We start from the raw sequence: 15425 nt of genomic DNA, 5'->3' as shown, positions 1-15425 counted from the left end.
CCTTTAATGGCTATTGTTAGGCACTGTTTCATGTCTATGAGGATGGCATGGGCTACAACTGTTTTCACCTCATTCAATGTTGCGTAGAGGTTGTTGTTGCACAATACTACTTGGCAAAGCTTGGGAATGTGGCAAGTAAGCACAAGCTTCATTTCAATCTTGGTAATGGTGATCTTCTTCATGATTTGGGATTTGGAGTTTCCATAGTCTTCAATTAGATTCAAGCATTCAAGCATTCAACTCATAAGCGATAAGATTTCTCAATTGCTATGCTAATTGTGCTTGAGAATGATTTGTACACTTGCAATTGGAGTTTCTTTTTGGCTGCAAGCAAAATGATCCATTAAATTAGGGTTTCGTAAACCTAATTAGTGGTTACTTGGATCCATTAACATCATTGGCTTGCATATTAGCCAAAGTCACATGCTATTTTTATTGAATGGTGGCCCATACCTCTCTTATGTTTCCATTTGAACAAGGATTTACATCATTAGCTATCACATGCTATGCATTGACACATTGAGATTCACATATTCACATTGAGTGCTCAACTTTCCCCATGAAAGCTTGCTCTGGCAAGGATTGGATGGTTTTAATAAACTGGCTTGACTGAATGCATTGTCAGGAAAAGGGGATCACATTGAGTAATGGATGCATTATGATTGATATGGCACATGCTTATGCTTAATGTGGATGCCTTCCTTGTATTCTTGAGCCCATGGTGAGGGGTTTTGTACCGGAATCATTTGGGAAAAGCAAAAGGCTATTGGATCTATAATGATTTGGGATGTTTCTATTTATACCATTGGTATGTGTCTCATGCTCTCATCCATTTCTATGATTTCCATTGATTCTTGCACTATTAGAAATCTAGTTATGTGGTGAGGGTACCTTGTTAATTGGTGGAGAGGCCAAGGGGAGAATGTCCTGAATCTAGTGTGCCATGATTGCCATGGAAAAGTGGTACATCAAAGGATTAGATACACAACGTGAAGACATGGCCTGAACTCTTACCATTGGATTTCAAACTTTGGTAAGGAGGTGAGAAGGCTTGGTTGGGAGATCGACAAGCAAAAGTTCTCCATCGACACTCAAGCTTCAACGACATATGGAATGCAAGAGGTCATAATGGCCAATACTATGTGATGCATATGAATTGGGACAATGGATTGGTTTTGGAATGGAATTGATGCCAAATGCATTATGTGATGATGGTAAATGATTCCTTGATGTGATAATTGTGTTGGCAAATGCAAAAGATATTGTGGGAATGCCATTTTGATTGCTTGGGAAATTGAAATTTTGTCTGACTATGGCAAAATTTCTCCAAAAATTCTGATGCATGGAGTGAATTGATGGCACACAATTGATGAATGGAGTTGCTTTTTATGGTCACTACACTTGGGGGAGAGCAAGGGGGAGAGCAAGAGGCAATGCATTGCAAGTTGGAGTGTAATATGAGCCCAATGGAACCATTCTTGACATTTCTTGCATAGGCACTAAACCCTAATTCAGTCAAAGCACATTAGGACTGAAGTTTAGGTGTTTACATAAACTCATAGTACTCCCTTAGACCTACACAACAAGCCCTTAACCTCTCCATTTTGACATCGTTTGGGTAGTCAAGCCTAGGTAGTTGATTTTGATTAAAAAAAGTTAAAACAAATACATATACTGATTATGCATTGGGTAATGCATTGAGTGATTCATGGAAGGTCTATGGGAATGCATTGAGTGATTCATGGAAGGTCTATGGGAATGCATTGTATGATCCATTCTCGAGTCTAGATTGGACAACATATGATGGTCTATTATTTGACTATAGAGACTTGAAGGATATGGATCTTGATGCATATGATAGAGGGCTTTCTCATGACAAGATTGTCTATACATGTGTTTCTAATGCATATATGACAGAGGGCTTTCTCATGACAGAGGGCTTTCTCATGACAAGATTGTCTATACATGTGTTTCTAATGCATATATGGGTAGTATACATGTTGTTCATGGAGATGATGATAGTCTTGAGGTGACATATTCTACTCCTACTGATCATGATTATCACATGGATTTTACGTATGCTATACATGTTGATGATGAAGTATGCATTGATAGTAAACATGCTAATCTTGAGGATGACAACTATGCTTATGGGGATTCTAGTTATGAGGCATGTGCCTTTACATTTTGTGGATGCCAATATGATTCTATGATCTATGGGAATGGGGAATTCACTTATGATTGGACATATGTATAATGTTAGCCCGAGTGTAAATGAGCAATACTATCGAGGCATGTTACTCACATTGTGTAAAGGCTGCAAATCTTTTGAGGAAGTACGAACAGTGAATGGACATTTATATCCTTGTTTTAAGGTTGCATGTGAAGCAAGAGGAATTATGATGAAGAGTGATGATGAGTGGTATATGTATCTTCAAGAAGTTGCATTTTAGAAAATAGGATAATGTTTTTTGTAAGTCTATATCTTCGAACAGCTTTGGAACAAATTCCCTACCAAACTTTCTGATGATTTTTTGCAGAGAAGGTGTGCTGATGTTGGTGTTTATCATTCTAGAGCTAAGAATCAAGCTTTATTACACATGCAAGACCTCTTATCACAATATCGAAAATGTCTACATGCTTTTGAAGGGTTGCCTCTTTCTGACAGATTAGGTGTTACCACTGTCAACAATGGTTTGTTGATGGAAGAGATGATGTTTGATGCTATTCAATAGGTTGATTTGGCTCTTTCCATGGAAAGGAGTCTTAATAGAACTTTGTTAATCAAGAGCATTTTATACCATCTTTGAAGTCGTTAATTTGAACAATGGTGGTGTTTTTTTCCTTGATGGACCAGGTGGATCATGCAAAACATATCTTTATGATGTCTTGCTATCTTGATTAAGTTGAGAGAATCAAGTTACTTTGGCATGTGCATCTTCTGGAATAGCTGCATTGTTACTTTCAAATGGACGTACTACACACTCATGTTTTAAAATCTCATTGGTTCTAAATACTTTTAGCACATGTAGTATTAAAGGTAATAGCCTATTGGCTGAGGTGTTGAAGCTTGCAAGATTTATCGTTTGGGATGAGGCTCCAATGATGCATAGGTATGCATATGAAGCATTGGACATGACATTAAAAGATATCATGCAAAGTGATATAGTATTTTGGTGGAAAAATTATGCTCTTTGGTAGTGACTTTAGGTGAATAGTTTGAATGTGGGTGGTGGTTACCCTCCTCACTGCTTTCTTTTAAAGATGAATGCTCCTATCATGCTAATCCGCAATTTGGATTCTTAGCGGGGGACTTTGTAACAATACCAGACTAATATGCAAGTAATTTCACTCAAAGGTGATAGAAGTAGAAATTATTATAGGTATAAACATGGAGACATGGCCTTTATTCCTAGAATAACATTCATACCATCTATGCCGCTTTAATTGCCTTTTGACATGAGAAGGAGACAATGTCCTGTGAGGCTAGCTTTTGGTATGTCAATAAGTCCCAAGGACAAACATTGAGTGTGTTGGGACTTTATTTGGCCACACAAGTATTCACACATGGATAATTATATATTGCTATGTCACGTGTTAGATCATCAAATGCAGTGAAAGTGTGTGTAAAAGATACTGTGAAACAAACAAAGTCTACATAGCTAATGTTATCTACAAGTATTCACACATGGACAATTGTATGTTGCTATGTCACGTGTTAGATCATCATATGCAGTGAAAGTGTGTGTAAAAGATACCGTGGACCATGAAAGCAGCAATGAAGGTACAAACAAGTTCTATATAGCTAATGTTATCTACAAAGAGATACTACAAATGGCATCCAGAACAATGTAAATGTAATCTATGCCCAGAAGGTATAGAACGAGCCATTCATACAGGAGCCGACAAATGCTAGAGACTACATTCATAGATATCTTTGTATTAATCAAGTAAGCATTTGGAAGGCGAATGCTGTGCAATTTATGTTGTCTTCTAGTAAGTGTGTCTGCTTTCAAATTGATTGATGTTTCTTTTAGAATGACAATTATTTTATTGTGATGCAAAGGCATGAAGTTAAATAGGAGTTGGATGGCAAAATTCCTTCAATTTATCTTCCACACTGGCATTTCCCTTGCCATCGCGATAATATTTAATTGATATATATAAAGATACTTACATTGTGTGGAATAAATGGTTGACATTGAGGTAAAGCCACCATGTAGATCCACAAGTATGGAGTGCCCCATCTATTGCTCAAGGGGTGGTTCAAATTTTTGAGATGGTTGTAGAGGCATGGTGAGTTCTTCTTTGTTTTAATAACATTTGAATAAGGAAATTTTTTTTCTTTTGACTTGCTTTCATTTATAGTGGCATTATTAATTTTTCTTGCTTGGTTTGAAATACTTAACGTCCATAGAGAGAGAGAGAGAGAGAGAGAGAGAGAGAGAGAGAGAGAGCTCAAAAACTTACGTAAATAATTAGTGGTGTAGTGTCGTATTTGATATCACGGGTAATATTGCTTAGGATGGATGTGGCAAGGAGATTATTTTCATTTATTTATGGTGATGGGTAAGATATTAAAGATATTAGTCTCGACATTTGCTAATATAGTCATCATTGTTTACCATAATCTATTTAATCTTCATGGCTCAATTGTAGACCCCCCTGTCTTGGGAAGGACAAGCAACAACATCTCTAATGATTAAACTACTAGAGTGCACATGTGTATTATGTGCTTTTTATGTAGTTTTTTTATGTTTAATTGTAAATATAAATTGTTATTGATACATTTTTTTGAAACAGGGAATATCTTTATTTTTTGGAACCTAGATTATTGCTAAGTTTGTATGGTCTAGATTTACAACGAGAGCTTTAGGCTCCTTAGGATTTGCAATCTAAGATTGCGGATCAGCTTCATGTACATGTACTGTTTGGAGACTATGAAAAGCCTAATAAGTTAGATTTTGGTGCATAGACAAAATTTTCCGATTTGATGTTTATAAGCCTGGTTTAAATGCCATTTATCTCAAATATGGATCCCTAAATAAGTTTTGTAAGGTTTTATCTTTCATCTTTTTTTTTCTTTAAATGATATCTTACAATAGCTAATGTTATTATCTTTTATATATATATATATATATATATATTAGACAAATGGAGGCGAGGAGTATGGGTTTCCAAGGAGAGATAATCTAGTCGCTTGAAGATTATCAATGAAAAATAAGTGCTTTAGGAGCTCTGATATATATGGCAAGCATGGTGTGTTCATATATACATACATACATACATATATATATATATATATATATATATATATATATATATATATATATATACTTCGTCAAGTTTGAGGACCATGAGGCCCAAAATGGGCTTCATATATTAGGCCTTTTTCTCCTCTTCCCATGAGGACGGGTCTGTGTTTTTATGCATGCAAGAATACTCTTGCCCGTCGGAGATGGGTTATGCCACTAGTCTTGTTAACACAAGAGCAAACAACCATCCTAGAGGGCCAAGGGGGCAATCAATGGAAGAAAAAAAGGCTATCACTATTTGCTTTGCCATTAAGTTTGCTACCGTTGCGATAATAATACACTAAAAAACAACCATGAAAAAGAAAGACAAATATGTCCATCATCTATATGTGGCTACAAGTCGGCCATGTAGTGCTAGGGGGTTTGGGGTGTTTACATGGCAATTACCTCCCTCCATAAATGTTATATAAACCTTCACACAATAGGCATCCTAGCCCATATATTTTCAATCTGACAGAAATGAGGTATTTTTTTCCACCCATGTGTAAAACTGCCGACAGTTTACCGACCACCCAATTTTCATGGGGCTTTCAAAACATTGCGCTTCTTTTGATTTTTTTTCCCAACCTCTTGTAAGGGTATGACATGCTTCAAATTCCAAGCCTATGCAATTAGGCTCTTTTAAGGTCCTAAAACAACTAAAAACTACATGAGCATTTGAGAGATGGGTACTTAACTGGAGTTGTCGGCTTGTGGGTTGTGTTTGGGTTAGGGTTTGAACGTGGGTTGTCTTCTTGAGAGAACCAACGAGCTACACCAACTTGACCGGGGTTCCAGCCCCCAAAAAAAAAACTTTTTTCTCAATAAAACATAAAACTTATGAGAACAGGATTTAACAGGATTATTTTTTAAAAATGATTAATTTTTTAGGTAAATTATTATAACTAAAATACTTTAAATTCTGGATATGTTTTAGGGGTGAAAAAGAGAATCTTGTAGGCCCAGCAAGAGCATCATCTTTCAAAGCATACCTAGGAGAGCACTCAAGTCTCACCATTTCTTTTTACACGGTCGGGCACAGCGGGCACATTAAAAGCGCCAAGGTATAGGACCATAGGTAATTTACAACAAATTGCGCGTCACGTAGATGCCACATGGACTGCTGCCAAGCTGTCTCTGCAACCGTCTTTACCGGGTACCGACAGTCCACTATGTCTTGCGGTCTGCACAAGCCGTACGTAATTGCCGTGGGGTTACCGGCACGGCGAGATGAGATGCGAGTCGCGACCGGGCAGCTGCCAGCTGGTAGAGAACGTGTGGGCCCCGGGGCCAGTGTGGGGCTCTGGAGTGGTTTCACGCCCGCGTCAAACCACTCTCGGGGTGAAGAACCACTCTACGTGGAGCGGTTTTCTTTTGCCACCCGGTTTTGCCGTCATTTTACAGGCCTTGGGTGAAACTGTTTTCGGGGCGATTTTCTTTTTTCGTTATTTTGTAAATTTGTAATGTGTCATTTTCTTTTTCTTCATTTGCAATAAAGGGCTTGTCGTTGAAGGGAAGCGAGCTTGTTTTAAACTGTGTGTGTTATAAGCTACCAAGAGGAGGAGTTGTTCCAACCTCTTCTTCTGTTAACTGCAATGCAGCTTTTCTATCACTCCACACGCACATAGCATCCTGCAGGCACCTTGGCAAGTAGCATTATAAGGCCTCCATATCTGCTTAATCCTCATGCCGCCACCCGACCCTTATTGGATAACACACACACACACACACACACACACCGACCCTTCTTCAAGTTCTTACATTGATTGTGCCATAGCCCATTAATGCTTCTTTGACTTCCTGCTGCTTCCCCCCTCACAAAAATCTCCTCACTGCTCACGCGTCTCCTCTCTTCTCTCTCTCCCCCTCTTGTGCATTTCTGTTGCAAACGTGACCTAGATTCATGCTTGCCTCTTCGACACGCTCTCTCCCATCGCTATCCTCCCTTTCTTCATCCCCTCTTACAGTGCAATTGTCCACCTCGGACGTCTAATCTGCTCAATTCTAATACCCTTTCGGTTAATACCACCCATTTGTTTACCACTACTGCACATCTCTTTGACACTAATGCCCATCTGTTTGACCCTTATACCCACCTGTTTCACCCTAATGCCACCTCCAGCTAGTCTCTTTATGATGCTTACGCTTTCCCTCAGCAGTTAAGCCCTATGATCTGAGCTACCAAGTCCATCATGAATGTGCATTGCATTGGCCTCAGAACCCACATCCTCTTAGCCCTATGCGCATGTCTACTGCACTTTTGCCAAGCTAATGCAGGCAGGTACATTCTCTTTGATTTAGAGTCTGATTTGTCTAGCGAGGAATCTCATATCTCTTCTCTTTCACCCAGTTTAGAGAGCCCAGGTTTAGTTCATTTCCTGGAAGCTCCCGCCTTCCGAAATGGTGAAGAATGTGTATCTTCTCACGACACCTCCCAATCTGGAGAGCTTTGTGATGCTATGTCTGTGCACATAGCCATGACGTTGGATATCACCTACATCAGAGGCTCTGTGGCAGCCATTTTGTCGATCGTAAAGCACGCCGCCTGCCCCGAGAACATGGCTTTCCACTTCCTTGCTACTGGGTTAGAGGAAGATCTTGGTGAGATTATAAGCTCCACTTTCCCTTACTTAAGGTTCAGGGTATACAGGTTTGATGAAGATTCAGTAAAGGACAAGATTTCAGCATCAGTGAGGCAGGCTCTAGAACAGCCTCTGAATTATGCCAGGACATACATTGCTGACATCCTACCACCTTGTGTGAAGAGAGTGATTTATTTGGACTCTGATGTTGTTGTGGTGGATGACATTGTGAAGCTATGGGGGACCAATTTGGGTCCTCATCCATTGGGGGCGCCCGAGTATTGCCACGCCAACTTCACGCAGTACTTTACAGATACATTTTGGGCTGATCCAACGCTCTCTGGTGTGTTTAAAGGTAGGAATCCATGCTATTTCAATACGGGAGTCATGGTAATGGACTTGGAGATGTGGAGGAAATGGGAGTATTCCAAGGCCATTGAGGACTGGATGGAGGTACAGAGAGAGATGAGGATCTATGACCTCGGGTCTCTTCCACCATTCTTACTCGTTTTTGCAGGGGATGTGCAAGCAATCGAGCATAGATGGAACCAACACGGGCTCGGGGGTGACAATTTAGAGGGCCATTGTAGGAGATTGCATCCTGGGCCAGTCAGTCTCTTGCATTGGAGTGGGAAAGGGAAGCCTTGGATAAGGTTGGATGCCCAAAAGCCTTGCTCATTGGATAGCTTGTGGGCACCATATGACTTGCTTCCTCAACATCTTTGATAGAAGAAGCTCTTCGAGGCGAGATGTGTAGTGGATTGGGAGCTCTAACATGGGTGATGATGTGTCATATGGCAATTGGGTGCAGCACATACATGCTCAATGGGTCCCTTTGATGTGTGTTGTAGTATCTCACACAACACAACTGGCTCCCAACTAATGAGTAGAGTCCTCTATGTGTATGGCAATGGTGCTCATGTTTTACTTGACTTGATACATGTCTGCATTGCCTTGATGCAGCAGTGTGCTACCAAATCACCAATGCAGAGTTACGGGCTGCATTTATTGTGCTATCAATGGAGATGCGTTTATTGTAATGCCAAAGGAGAGATCGGTGATATTTCTGCCTCCTTGAGGCTTGATGCATTATTGTGATAAATATCATGCATTATGTTGAACTAATGCAGGAGGGGCAGAGAACAGTGGTCCTATATTAACAATTTCTGGACAATTTATGCAAGGATAATGACATACTTTTTGACACAATCGAGTGGAGAATAGTGGGTTACTGAGGAGCTTATATATGCCCATTTGGTTCTATGGTTTGATCCTAGTTAGTGGAAGTGATTATGTAACTAACCTGTAATAAGCCACTTTTTTGGCCTTGAATCACAGGTGCACAGCCAAGAGAAGAGCTTGTAATAAGCCCAGCTATGCAGAATAATGGAGGTTTAATGGAGGAATTCACTTTTCTAATAATGCCTTTGAGAGGGAACCCATTGAGGTCGCTAATGAATTGTTAAGTTTGCAGAAGATAAGCACCGATAAACTCGGTTTAGGCTTGTGCTGCTAAACGGATCGAAGCTCCAACTGCTATCAAGATGAACCGTAATCTTGTTTTGGGACAGGATCAGTGCATTGCATCATGCTCTGGGTCTGAGATTAAAAACTTAATCAATGCTTTGCGAGCCCATGATCTCCTTTTGGGTCCGCAAACCGATTAACCTTGCGATTTTCTGTGAGATTTGTAGTTTGACATGGTGCATGAACCTCCATGGATGTTGATTATCGTGGGAGAAGCTGATATCAACAACTTACAAGACACAACATGTGATTAATTCATTGTAAAGTGTCCACTAAACCTGTTTACCTGGTTAAGAAGGAAAAGCGGAGATTCCCAGGGTCCAAGCTTTTTAGATTTGATAGGAATGCAAATACTATGATTAGACACGAATTAGTGCTTGTTTGATTTGATAAGATGTTACAGAGAAGGCAGTAGTGGTGTGGAGGACAGTATGCTAGCCACGTGCCAGTTGGAATCAACCGGCCTAGTTGTCAAATATATCATTCGCGGCTTTCTCCTGTCTTGTACGGTCTTTTTGTAAGTTCAGCTCCCGCCTGCCCTCATAACGAGGGGTAAGTAAGGCTCGTACGCGGTTTGGCACAGATTCTTCTAAGCTTGCCGGTCCTTTTGTGCCACTTATGGCTTCTCTTTTGGACCTTAGTCACCTACACACTAACTAATACATGTACTCAAGGACTTTCAAGTGTACATGCCCACATGCATGGGCTTGTGCCTAATGCGTCATGACTCATGCGGCCTTTCTTCATTTCACTGAAAGTTGCTTGATGTTGAATGGCTTAAGCTCTTTACATAATGCCATCATGGGCATTGGGCATGTGAAATGTCTTCTTCATGGAGGGACAAGAACATGTAACAGAAGATGGTGTATCCATTTGTGGGGCAATCCACATATCTTTGTCTCTTTTTGATCCATGGCAAGTGTGCAAAGTCTCGCAATTTACAAGTGTCTCCCACTTTTGTTGTGAAGTGGCCTCTCCCCCTCTCGAGAAATGGGTGACATAGAAATGCTTGCGAGACAAACAACCTTGCCCATCCAAGCCTTAATTCAATGGGCAACTTTTTGGTTAGATACCAGTAAAATAATCTTCATAGAAATACTCTTTTGAGTTGGAAACAATGTAGCAGCACACAGTTCCATTGTGTTGGAAAGAGAATCTTTCAATAGGGAAGATTTCGAGGCTTAGGCTAAAAGTGTCTCTTTTGAATGGGAAGATCTCTTGGGTTTACAACTATTTGAGACATGGATTCATGTCATGTCATTATGTAAGCTATAAAACACACCCACAAAGGGCTTACTTTATCTTTAAGTGCCACATAGTCAGAATTCCTCTTATGGGCACCAATATGCATAAAAAAACATTATTAGTAACTTTGTATTCTTAAGAGGGTGGCTGACACTCAATGTTAAAGCTTGCATGGAAAATTTAGGGTTTTTAAGAGGGTGCTTTTAACACTTTGTATTCAAGTTCCGTTTGGCATCCGTCCCTTTATTATAACATGAAGTGCACCTTAAGACACTAGTGCAATTAAAAAAAGTGAGGAGATAGTGTAAAATGGGGTGAAGATAATAATTTCTCAAATTCCCAATGAAGTAACTAAAATTTGATGTGTAATCTCAAAGACTTATGGTGATTGCGTGTATATCAATTCGGCATATTGGCCTCTCAAAAATGCTAACCTTAAAGATTTTTTCAAAAACCTGGAGTTTTTAAAGATTTCAAAGATGCTTATAGTTTTTAGAAAGAGTGAAAGGTTTGGTCCTTCCACATAAAATGCAAAAAGACAAGAAAAAAAGAAACAACGTGATTGTGAGAATCCACTTTCTTGAAATATCTCATTGTTTTAAGGTGCTATACATGTGTGTGCACATCCATAGTTGTATGAATGTACTTGTAAGGATTTTTTCAAAGCCCCTTTTTCACTTTGACATTATGATGATTTCATTGAGACATTTCATTTAAAAGGTGATATTCATTACCCTAAAGGAATCATAAGATGGCAGACTACGAGTGTCCCACAAAGGTGAAAACACTTTAAAGATGGTAATGTAAGAAGCACTTCACAAAAATTTTTGTCATATAGTTGTCTTTACATGAAGTAAAAAAGGTTTGTTTTCCACACTATTTCACTAACTTCTTATGAGAAACATTAAGATTGATCAATTTGAGAAGGTAATGTATCACCATGCAACTGCTTAAACTTGGATAATGGAAAGTAAAGTCTATTCAATTCAACTTTAAAGCTTTATAAAATTTGGCCTTATCATGTATTTATTACTATTACTAGATAGAGAGAGATAGGGAGACTCCCTCTCTCAATATATATATAGAGAGAGACTCTCTCTCTCTCTATGTATATAGAGAGAGAGTCTCTCTCTAGGGATAGAGAGAGAGAGAGAGAGAGAGAGAGAGAGAGAGAACATTTTGCATGTATGTAAGGTGTGTGATATGAGATACTTAGTGCATCCCCTAAATGATTTGACCCTTTGTATTCCGACTTCCATTCATGATTTGACCCTTTGTATTCCTACTTCTATTCCTGCGTTTTTCTTCTTAATATATTTTACATACCTGTCTTATAAATCTAATACAAATATTTTCGTACTCCCAAAGTCTTCCCTAACACTTGTTTTTAAACTATGATGACTAAGTCCATTTTTCAACGTTTTCTAAAGCCTTTAAAAAAGAGCGTTGTCTATTTACAAACCACGGTCGTTCTAAGAAACAGCGAGCAGTGGTGGTGGCAAACTATGGCGCCCACCCACGCACCCACCCACCCACCGCACCCTCCCCACCCACCAAAAGGTCTCAACGATGGCAAAAATGCACATACGCTCCCACGGCTCCACATCACACACACTCAGAGAAAAGAGAGTGAGATTGTAATTCAAATAGCAATTAACATGAATGAAAATAATAGCTTTATTAAATTTATGTTAACTAACAAATAGAAATAGCTTGCTTAGTACCGCCAAAATGTTGTTTCCATTAAATATATTTTGTGAGTATTTCAAGAATAAGAGTGTTTTTCTAAGGTTTTATTTTAGTATATAATGATATATATATTTGAAAAAGTTAAAGTAATTTGGTGAAGCTTTATTGTAAAGAATTTCTAGAATATATATTATATAATTATTGTTCCCAAAAAAGTAATAGAAATGATGACCCTCCTTGCCCTTTCTATTTGCGTGCATTCACCCATGTCCTTTCTATGTAAGGCCTCACAATTCTCTATAAAAATCCTCAAGGGCTCAAAGGGAGGGAGGAGATGGGGGGAGGTGGAGGGGCTCATGTAGTAAGGCCGTATTAATTACAACTATGATAAATTTGAGTGAATATACAACTACGATAAATTAGATTGTAAACTAATTAATTTGCTTTTAGTTGACTACTAGGTTGTAAATAGTATCATTTCTTTCCCAAGTAAATTATTGCATATAAAAAGTCCAACAAAAAATACAAGCATCAGAACTTCATTGAGGGTGGGGACAATAGCCCAATGGTAGAGCTCTAGGCTACCATCCATGCTGTGCGAGTTCAAAGCTTGACTCACCCCTCCCCCACTTTAATGCGAAAAAAAAACTTCATCACATAATTTTTTTAAAAAAGGAAATTTATGTAAGTTTTCCATTCATGTCCAGTTATAAGATATTTTTCTTTTGCTATTTGGTGGGGATTAAAATTCATGAAGTCTAAGAAAGTTTTCCATTCATGTCCAGTTATAAGATATTTTTCTTTTGCTATTTGGTGGGGATTAAAATTCATGAAGTCTAAGAAAGTTCTACAAGTAATAAATGTAGGAAATTTAATTGCATAATTGGTTGATGTGTTGAGATTTGAAATGTCATTGGATACCACTTTTCATTTTGATCCCTACTCGGGACTAGTTAAATACTCGATCTTGGTTTATGGTCATGGCTCTCCTTTATGATTGTATTAAACAAACTATTAGAACTCCTAGACTACTACTCCAAATCTGCCTACTACGAAAGGGGGGAAACTTGTTGATGAGTTGCCAATCTTCTTCTTCTTTTAACATGCTCCTTAGAATTCTCCAATATCCATCTACACAATAACATAAACATAAGAACCTCCAAAGCATATGAAGCCTAACTAATATGTGCATGATCCTTTTCTTTAGAATGACCTCTTGAAAAGTGCACAAGTACTTTCAAACTCTAGAAAACAAGAGGGTGTGTAAGAAGTGTCCTGCCCTTTCTCTTGCTTTTCAACGAAGGCACACCACCCTATTTTTATTAATATCATATCCTAGCTACAAGCTACATCTAAATTTGTACTAGTGCACTCAATTTAAAAGGAATCACATGTGCATAATATCTTCTTTTTTTCAAACCAATATATTTTCTAAACTTTCTACTACTCTAAGGTTCGATGTAATAATTAAAAATATTTAAATCAAACAACCAAACCTTAGAGCTTATTCTTCCACAAAGCTAAATAATTTATCTTTTTTTAATAACACTCAACATTGTTTTTCTATCATATGAATATAAAAAAATACTAAATAAATATTAATAACATACCAAAAATAGAGGAGTCTTCCATCCTTGCCTCCCAATGTATCTTATTTTTCGTCAATCAAGTTGCATCCCTACTAGGGTAATGTTTCCTTTGAACAAAATCCTCACTAAGAATTTGACTATGAAGAATTCATGCCAAACACTTAGAATCTCCGAATTTGATTATGAGGAATTTTATATTTGACCTCTTATAATCTTCTCATGTTCACCGAAAAACATCCAACAGCCTTAATGGGGGAGTTGAGAGTTATCAAGAATATGAGATAGTCCTATTAAATTCCTAAGTAAATTAAGGATCATAAGCCAATTCATCCACCTTTCGAGCAATTCTATAAGGTAGCGTTTTAAGCACTCTAAGAGAATGTTAACTTCTTTTTGTTCGTACCTTCAAGAATACCATCTCACCCTCTTTGAACTTTTATTGTTTTCTCTTCTTATGTACAAAGTGTTTTGACGATCTTGAGCCACATAAAGACATTGTTTAATTCCTTTGCTTGCTGTTGCAAGTTTCATTAAGCATTTGCCTAGATATTTCAACTCTCTATCAAATTAGATCTGATTGTGGTGAATAAGGCTTAAAATGGAGATATACTATGTTATCATGGTCAAGCGCAACACTTCAATGGTTTTAGACCACTTAGTTGTGGCATCACATAGCCAAGCTATTCATTTGTGTGCCCATAAGGGGGGAAAAATGCCCAGCACTTATCTGCATTCATTGGGGACATTTCGAAGGTTAGACTAAAAGAGCTAGAGTACTATCCAGAAAGCTTCTAGACATGCATCAATCTTATTGCTCTAGTAGTAATGCATGAACAACTTAGCTACATGCTCCTCAAAGCATTCAAGTGCAACACACATAACATATATCATTTTATTTTAGACACCACTCATATGAATCTCAAAACAAGAGTAGCATACCCTTAGTAATGACACAGTACCATCTATACACATATCTCATTATATCATTTTATTTTAGACACCACTCATATGAATCTTAAAACAAGAGTAGCATACCCTTAGTAATGACAAAGTACCATCTATACACATATCTCATTATATTCTAGACAACACACATATATCACTATATTCTAGAGAACATACATATGGAGCTCAACAAAAGAGTAGCATCACCTTAGTATTAACACAATACCATCTATAGACATATATCACTATATTCTAGACAACACACATATGGAGCTCGACATAAGAGTAGCATGAATCCCCTCAGTAATAACACAATACCATCTTTACAAGATTCATCCCCTTACAACAACTGGTAGTATGCCTATGCTAAATATAATACCCTATCTTGAACTTAAGCATCTCCCTCATTCCCCTTCTTTTGCCTCTTTTGTCCCTGCTCTCTTATCCAAGTACTATACACATCATTATAAAAGGTTGTTACAATCCAAGACCGTTAACTCTGGAGGACCATGATGTGTCAGTTATTATTAGTGAGCATTAGGAGAATTGGGAGG

At 38.2% G+C, this 15425-nt stretch overlaps 1 pseudogene across 1 annotated transcript; it reads left to right on the top strand.

Moving 5' to 3' along the window:
* Positions 1 to 6792: 6792 nt before the first annotated feature.
* LOC147640267 (putative galacturonosyltransferase-like 6 pseudogene) lies at positions 6793 to 10704 on the top strand (annotated as a pseudogene). The gene has a single exon (XR_015262680.1). The product of XR_015262680.1 is annotated as a putative galacturonosyltransferase-like 6 pseudogene (transcript).
* Positions 10705 to 15425: the final 4721 nt, after the last annotated feature.

The sequence above is a fragment of the Cibotium barometz genome, chromosome 3 (genome assembly GCF_041138505.1).
Source record: "Cibotium barometz isolate CiBa-2024 chromosome 3, ASM4113850v1, whole genome shotgun sequence".
Taxonomy (NCBI): Eukaryota; Viridiplantae; Streptophyta; class Polypodiopsida; order Cyatheales; family Cibotiaceae; genus Cibotium; species Cibotium barometz.
This window is presented reverse-complemented; position numbering and strand designations above follow the sequence as displayed.